Source organism: Triticum urartu, unplaced genomic scaffold (assembly GCF_003073215.2).
Source record: "Triticum urartu cultivar G1812 unplaced genomic scaffold, Tu2.1 TuUngrouped_contig_6512, whole genome shotgun sequence".
NCBI classification, from domain to species: Eukaryota; Viridiplantae; Streptophyta; class Magnoliopsida; order Poales; family Poaceae; genus Triticum; species Triticum urartu.
The window spans coordinates 1-8,720 of NW_024117279.1; the positions used below are offsets into that span (position 1 = coordinate 1).

General features: G+C 54.8%; 1 pseudogene; it reads right to left on the minus strand.

Annotated features, from left to right (window-relative positions):
* Window positions 1-3,672: 3,672 nt before the first annotated feature.
* On the minus strand, window positions 3,673-7,471 carry LOC125530715 (annotated as a pseudogene).
* Between the last annotated feature and the right edge of the window lie 1,249 nt (window positions 7,472-8,720).

Below are 8,720 nucleotides of genomic sequence, written 5' to 3' on the forward strand. Positions count from 1 at the left end.
GGTCTCCGTACACGCGCGCTATCGCCTAGCTAGTGGGAGGTGGTGTGAGTGAGACGGCGTCGTGTTGGTGGAAGAACCGTGGCCCCAGCCTGTTCGTGGGCTCATGGAACTGCCTCACGTGGTCAGTCGGTGCTCCGTCAATGGCGTTTGGTTCTCAACAGCGACGGATGCCCGCGTGCCACTTGGAGAAGAGCACAAGGTGTTTGTTGTTATGCCATTGCCGCGTCCGCGTGCACCGCGAGCCCTCCAGATGGCACCGGTGGCAGTGCCTCCTCCTTGCCATTTCATGGCTGTCCTGCCCTGCCCTTTGATCGATTGCTCAGTCATGGGTTCGTGTGGTCTTAAACAAGTTGCAGATGTTCAGGCAGGGTAATTTCTCTCAGTGGAGTGGTCTCCACTGGCCGTCGACCACAGGCCAGGTGTTTGTGGAAATTCCGCAGGAGGAGAATCTGTGCTCCTGATTGTGCCATGAGTTGTGTACCTTGCTGTCATATTTGACACATGCTTTCATTTCTTTATCTTGTTTCTTTGGTGTTGGGCTCTATATATAACCTCTTATATTCAATCGATGTTTACACAATCCACTTGGATCTCTGGTGGCTTACACCGAAATCAGAATGTAACTTCTATCTACGGAAATCAACTGCTAAGCTAGATATCATATCTACAATTGTGTTATTGTCACGGCGCCAATGCAGATATTAGAGGAAACTGACCAGCACATATCTCCATTGAGGCCCATGACGTTTGTCTTGTAAAGAAACGTGTTAAAGAGAGCCCCCTAGGAAACATTGATGGATGTCACTTTTGGTAGAGCGCGAGATGCACGGGAGAGCGACACATGGCATGCAGGATACCTACGTTCTCGATACATCAAAGTGTTTGCATCTATTTACTTGATAGAAGATGTCTCTTTTTTACATATGTCAAGGATGCTTCACATGATAGTTTCTTTGGGCCTTGCGGTGTGTAACTGAATTTTATGTTTTTTGATTTAGTCAGTAGCTAAACAATGTTATTGATAGATCAATTGGGATGCAATGAAGTATGTTCTTCCGCATTTGCTTTTAGTCCCTTCAATCCAGAGGACAACCTCGAGGTGGACGGAGGAGGGTTGGTTTGAAGCAAACACTCGAGGGGCAATGCCGTAACTCTGGGCAAAGGTGGTGTAGGGGCGGTTCTGCCCACCATGGTACGTTCGTGCCAAGTGCACGCCACCCGCCCCCTCCCCTGGTAATTGACTTGAAGACGGCGGAGCTCCTGGCATGTCATAGAGTGATCAAGTTGGTGTTAAAGTTTGTTCTGGAGTCTGATAGTAAGGAGGCAGCTAACACCATCTCTTCTGTGGAGACGAACATGTCCCTCCACGGCCCTATAGTTGGGTAGATCAAGTTTGCTGCTCCATTCAGCGGAAGAGATCAAGATCAGGCGGGTCTAACGATCGACTAAGCACCACCTAGCCAGGGTAGGTTGTCATCAGCGTTTGTGCAAAACTTGGTTTAACGAACCTCTGGGTTGTATTTTTGGATGCTTTGAACTCGGATATGTCGGAGATAGTTCAATAAAACGGCAACAATTCTAACGAGAGAAGAAGAAGAAAAAGTGTTAAACAAGCAAATCGGTTCACCGAATGAAATCACGTACTCCTCCCGTTTCATAATATAAGAGTGTTTTTGACAGTAATGTAGGGGTGGAGAGAGTAGACCGCTACCGGAGTTGAAACGAGAAAAAAAATGGCTAAAGAAAGAAGAAATATCAAATGGAATGAAATTCAGAATAGCTCGAGGGCCTGATGTGCAAACATCACTCTACTGGTTTTCTCTTCCCAGCGTCCTCTTTCCCACGGCCACGGTCTTTTTCCCGAGACCACGGTCGACTCCTCCTTTCCATACAACGCCACTCGCCGGAGCTCTGCCGGCTGCAGCCTGCCCGCCTCCGTCCGTCCACCTCTCACCTCTCTCCGCACGCAGCACAGTGTCACGCCCCGATCTAGATCAGGGAGGACCAGCGACGGTAGCTGAGGGGAAAGGGGATGAGGTTGGCTTGAGAAAGGGGGTGAGCGAGAGAGACAGAGAGAGGTGGGAGAGAATTTCAATTTACTGAATAACAGCCTGTTTGCTACAATGCTCACGCGGGGTTAAGTACCCCTCGTCCCCTCTGGCTCACACCGGCCACACACACGCTTACAGCTGTCACACGCATGCACTCACGCTTGGCACAGCCAACTGGCAGTCACGCGGTGGTGCCTTGCACTGCCGCGGTGACATTCTCCCCTCCTTGAGAGCGCACTTCTTCTTCTGTTGCGTCGTCTTCCCAGATGCTTGCGTGCGGGTATCGCCGGTGAAGCACGTCGTAATCTTCCCAGGTGATCGTCGGAGGAACTGTGTCCCAGGCTATTTGCAGTTGAACCACGGGTGTGCTGCCCTTTTTCATCATTCTGCGATCAAGTATGTCCATTGGTATTGTCTCCTTAGTGGACAGATCAGTAGTGACCGGAAGTTCAGAGAACACCGGACTGTAGTTGGGGGTGAAAGGCTTCAACTGCGAGACATGAAACACGGGGTGGATTTTACTGTCAGTAGGGAGGTCCAGTTTGTATGCTGCAGGTCCAATTCTGGCGATGACAGAGAAAGGGCCAAAGAACTTGAACGCCAGCTTGGGGCAGGGGCGGCTCGCCACAAACTTCTGAACATATGGTTGCAGTTTCAGAAGAACTTGCCCCCCGACCTGAAAGGCCCGCTCTATTTGATTCAGGTCCGCGAACTTCTTGTGCTTGACTTGCGCGCGTGCCAGATGTGCGCGCAGGTTTTCCTGATGCAAGGACCAGTCCCACTGCTCCCCGTCCGGCAAGGCTGGTTGGGATGCCGGCCAGGTGACCATGCTCCCCTCGTTGGCTTCGACTCCGTACAGCGCTTTGAAGGGAGAGCAACCTAGTGAGGAATGAAAAGAGGAATTGTACCAGAATTCTGCAGCGGGAAGCCAACAGCGCCATTGCTTGGGAGTGTCGTGCACGGCACAGCGCAAGTACATCTCCATGCACTGATTGACACGCTCGCTCTAGCCATCCTTCCGAGGGTGGTACGCTGTGGAGTAGAGGAGCTTGGTGCCCGCGCCGGCGAGCAGTTTGTGCCACAGTGCACTAGTGATGATCTTGTCGCGGTCGCTGACGATGGATTTGGGAATGCCGTGGAGCTTGACGACGTTGTCCCAGAACACGCGTGCCACCTGTGTTGCCGTGAACGGGTGCCGCAAGGGCACGAAGTGAGCGAACTTGGTGAAACGGTCAACCACCACCATGATTGTGTCGTAGCCTTCAGACTTTGGCAGTCCCTTGACAAAATCCATGGTCAGCTCTTGCCAGGGTGCGGAGGGGATCGGCAGCGGTGCCAGTTTGCCCGCGAACTTGCGAAGTTCATGCTTGGCTTGCTGGCAAACCTGGCACTAGCGCACGAACTCGTCGACATATTGTTTCAGTCCCTTCCACTCAAACACTTTCTTGACTCGGTGGTAGGTGGCCGTTGCTCCAGAGTGGCCTCCCACGGCGCTGTCATGCATCGCGTTGATGAGCTTTGTGCGGAGAGCGGTGTTTGCGCCAATCCGCAGCCGGCCCTGACGCCGAATGAGGCCTCGGTACAGCTCGTACTCGTCATCATCTGGGCTGTGCAGCGCAAGCTATTGCAGTCGTTCTTGCGCGTCTGGATCAGTGGCGTAGGAATTGGCCACTTCCTGGATCCACGCGGGCTGACACAGGGACATGGCGTTGGCGCTGAAGTGGCTTCCCACACGGGAGAGCGCGTCCGCAGCTCCATTGTCGATGCCGCGGTTATACTGAAACTTGAACTGCAGTCCAACCAGCTTTGACATTGCACGGCGCTGGACGTCAGTCACCAGCTGCTGATCACCGAGAGAGCACAAACTTTTGTGATCTGTGAGGATTGTGAGCGGCCCGCGCTGAAGATACGAATGCCACTTGTCCACCGCCATCATAACTGCCAAGAATTCCTTCTCATATGTTGACAATTTCTGGTTCTTCACTCCCAACGCTTTGCTATAGTAAGCGATGGGGTGGCCTTCTTGTACCAGCACTGCGCCAATGCCAGTGTTGCAAGCGTCCGTCTCAATCATGAAGGGCTTGTCGAAGTCTGGGAGGGCGAGTACTGGCGTGGTCACCATCGCCTGCTTGAGTGTGTCGAAGGTGCGCTGCGCAGTCTCTGGCCACTCGAAGCCCTTCTTGGTGAGCTGCAGTGTGAGGGGCTTTGCAATGATCCCGTAGTGGGGCACAAACTTGCGATAGTAGCCAGTGAGCCCCAAGAATGCGCGCAACTCTGTTGCATTTTGTTGGTGTAGGCCACTGAGCCATGGCTTCTGTTTCTCTGCATCTGTTGCGACCCCTTCCTTGGAGATGGCGTGGCCGAGGTAATCGATGTGGTCTTGGGCGAAGGAACACTTCGACATCTTGGCATAGAGCTGGTGCTCGCGGAGCAGGCTCAGGATGAGCCGGAGATGCTCCAGGTGCTCTTCCCACGTCTCACTGAAAAACAGAATGTCGTCAAGAAAAATTATGACAAACTTACGGGTATACTTGGCGAAGATCGCGTTCATCAAGCATTGAAATGTTGCAGGCGCATTTGTCAGGCCGAACGGCATCACGCGGAACTGAAAATGCCCGTGATGGGTTTTGAATGCAGTCTTGTGTTCGTCCTCTTCTCGCATTTGGATTTGATGATAACCTACTCGTAGATCGAGCTTGGAGAAGAAGGCAGCGCCGGCTAGCTCGTCGAGGAGCTCATCTACGATCGGCAACGGAAACTTGTTCTTCACTGTGATGTCGTTCAGGCGCCTGTAGTTGACACAGAACCGCCATGTCCCATCCTTTTCGATAGTAGCCAGTGAGCCCCAAGAATGCGCGCAACTCTGTTGCATTTTGTTGGTGTAGGCCACTGAGCCATGGCTTCTGTTTCTCTGCATCTGTTGCGACCCCTTCCTTGGAGATGGCGTGGCCGAGGTAATCGATGTGGTCTTGGGCGAAGGAACACTTCGACATCTTGGCATAGAGCTGGCGCTCACGAAGCAGGCTCAGGACGAGCCGGAGATGCTCCAGGTGTTCCCACGTCTCACTGAAAACCCAGATGTCGTCAAGAAAAATTATGACAAACTTACGGGTATACTTGGCGAAGATCGCGTTCATCAAGCATTGAAATGTTGCAGGCGCATTTGTCAGGCCGAACGGCATCACGCGGAACTGAAAATGCCCGTGATGGGTTTTGAATGCAGTCTTGTGTTCGTCCTCTTCTCGCATTTGGATTTGATGATAACCTACTCGTAGATCGAGCTTGGAGAAGAAGGCAGCGCCGGCTAGCTCGTCGAGGAGCTCATCTACGATCGGCAACGGAAACTTGTTCTTCACTGTGATGTCGTTCAGGCGCCTGTAGTTGACACAGAACCGCCATGTCCCATCCTTTTTCTTCACTATCAGCACCGGAGCAGCGTACGGACTGACAGAGTGTGTGATCTCGCGGGCATCGAGCATTTCCTTCACTTGGCGCTCTATTTCGTCTTTCTGCAGTGGCGAGTAACGGTAGGGTCGAGTGTTTGTAGGCTGAGCTCCTTCTTCCAGCGTGATTGTGTGATCATACTGCCTATGAGGGGGCAGACCAGTAGGCGTGGCGAAGACATCAGCAAACTCCTCCAATAAGTCGCTGATCAGCGTCTGCGAAGGAATGCGCGACTTGGGTCTGGGGGGTTGCATTTCCATCATGGCCATAGCCCAGATGTCATTGCCCGTGATCAGCTTGCAGAGCTTGGCCGGCTGAACAGCTGCGAGCGTTGGTGTTGTCTTGGGTCAAACACCTTGCAGGGTGACCAACTCGCCGTCGTGGAGGAATGAGATGAACTTCTCTTGCCAATGACATGTCATCGGGCTGTTTTTCTCCAGCCAATCCATGCCCAGAATGCCGTCGTAGGCGCCGGTGTCGAGCTCGCACATCGGCGTTGAGAATGTATGGCCCTGCATCCACCACTTGAGCTCTGGGACTTGGCGCGAGCAGGTGAGGCGATCGCCGTTCTCCACACGCACGTCCAGGGTAGCGATCTCCTGGGTCTCAGTGCCGACACATTCGACGAAGGATTTGTTGATGAAGATGTGCGTGCTTACAGAGTCCAGCAGCAACAGCATCACCTGGTTGCCCACCAGGGCGCGGAGACGAATGGCGTTGGGCGCTTCCAAGCCGTCCAGCGCGTGCGCAGAGATGGTGCAGCACTCTGGAGAGGGAACGGCAGGCGCCGATGCGTCGAGCAAGTCGAGTGCGTGCACGGCGTCATCAGTGAGCACCTCGCCAAACGCGCCGACCTGGATCGTGAGCAACTGCGCCTGCGGATTGCAGCGGTGCTCACGGCTGTATCGATCGCCGCACTTGAAGTAGAGACCGTTGGCGCGACGAAATTCTTTGAGTTGGCGCTCGCGCGCGTAGTCATCAGGCTGTTGGCGTGGCGCGGCGCCCTAGCGTGCTGGTGGCGCTGGTGGCACTAGAGGTGCGCGGCCTTGGGGTTGTGGTCGCGGCCGCGCTAGTGGCGTGTTCAGCTCCTCTTCTTGGATGCGAGCAAGGATGGACGCGCGCGTGATGCTGGTGGGGGCTTGCAGACGCACCACGGTGCACAGTTCATCCTTAAGGCCCAACAAGAACTGTGTGATGAAGAACTTTGGGGAGAGCGACGGGTCAAGCGCCAGGAGGTGGTACATGTGGCTCTCGAACACCTGGCGGTACTCGCTGGCGGTGCCGTTCTGCCGAAGTTGGAGAAGCTTGTGCATCTCCAGCTCGAACTCGTCAGCGCTGAATTCCTCGATGATCGCTGCGCGGAATGCCTCCCAGCCCAGGCCACCATGTGTTTGATGAAATGCCTGGAGCCAGTGAGCGGCCTGGCCCTTGATGTACAGCGTCGCCATGGTCACCCAGCTCGATGGTGGTACGCGGTAGAGGTCGAAGTAGGCGCGGCAGTGATCCAGCCAAAGGTACGGCGACGTGCCATCAAAGCGCGGAAAATCGTGCTTGGGCAGCTTGATGTAGGTGTCGTGGTGTTGGTAGAGATGCGGCTCGCTCTGCTGTTGGTGCGGCGCCTGAAGCAGAGGCGGGCGCTGATCCGAGAGGCGTGGGGACGGTGGCAGTCCCTGCTGTTGTTGGTGGACAGGTGGAGGGCGCAGAGGCGACGGCGGGGGTGGAGGTGGTGATGGGTTGAGGACGGCGCCCTGTCCCGATCCACGCGGCGACGGCGATCTCTCGAGTGCCTTGCGCGTCTCGTCGATGTCGGCCTGGGTGAGATCCACCTACTTGGACAACGCCCGCAGATCTTGTGCGACCTGCACGTTGAAGGCGGCCTGAACCTCGAGTCGCTTCTCGTTGTCGGCCTTCTGCTCATCGAGACGCGAGAGAAAGGTCTCCATGAGCGCCTTGAGCGTGTTGGTGTTGTCGTCCATGGCGGACAGCAGCTGTCGCGTCTGAACCGAGGGTTTGGACGGCGCCGTTGTTCCGCTCCAAGCCGATCCAACCCCGCCGGGGATTTTGGGCGATTTGCCGGAGCAACTCGCACCCGTGGCGATGGGTGTTACGGATCAAGGCCAAGAGATTGTGGAAGCAGCGGAGAAAAATTTCGGCAGGATTCGATAGTTCTGATAACCAAATGTCACGCCCCGATCTAGATCAGGGAGGACCAGCGACGGTAGGTGAGGGGAAAGGGGATGAGGTTGGCTTGAGAAAGGGGGTGAGCGAGAGAGACAGAGAGAGGTGGGAGAGAATTTCAGTTTACTGAATAACAGCCTGTTTGCTACAATGCTCACGCGAGGTTAAGTACCCCTCGTCCCCTCTGGCTCACACCGGTCACACACATGCTTACAGCTGTCACACGCATGCACTCACGCTTGGCACAGCCAACTGGCAGTTACGCGGTGGTGCCTTGCACTGCCGCGGTGACATACAAGAGTCTCCACGCGTTCTCGGTTCTCCTTAAACGCGCATTATCGCCTAGCTAGCTGGTGGGAGGCGGTGTGTGTGAGACGGTGTCGTGTACTCATGCTCGTGGCAGAACAGTAGCCCGACCTGTTTATGAGCTCGTGGAACTGCTTCATGCGGTCAGTCGGGGATCCGGCGACGGCGTTTGGTTTTGGACGGCGATGGATGCCCGCGTGCCACTTGGAGAAGAGCACAAGGTGTTTGTCGTTATGCCATTGCCGCGTCCGCGTGCTCCGGGAACCGTCCAGACGGCACAGGTGGCAGTGCCTCCTCCTTGCCATTTCATGGCTATCCTGTCCTTTGATCGATTGCTCAGTTATGGGTTCATGTGGTCTCAAACAAGTTGCAGATGTTTAGGCTTATCCTCTCTCGGCAGACTGGTCTCCGCCGGCCGCAGGCCACATGTTTGTGGAAATGCCGCAGGTGGAGAATCTGTGCCCTGATGGTGCCAGTGTAGGGGAACGTAGTAATTTCAAAATTTTCCTACACACACGCAAGATCATGGTGATGCATAGCAACAAGAGGGAAGAGTGTTGTCTACGTACCCTCTTAGACCGGAAGCGGAAGCGTTAGCACAACGCGGTTGATGTAGTTGTACGTCTTCACGGCCCGACCGATCAAGCACCGAAACTATGGCACCTCCGAGTTCTAGCACACGTTCAGCTCGATGACGATCCCCGGACTCCGATCCAGCAAAGTGTCGGGGATGAGTTCCAT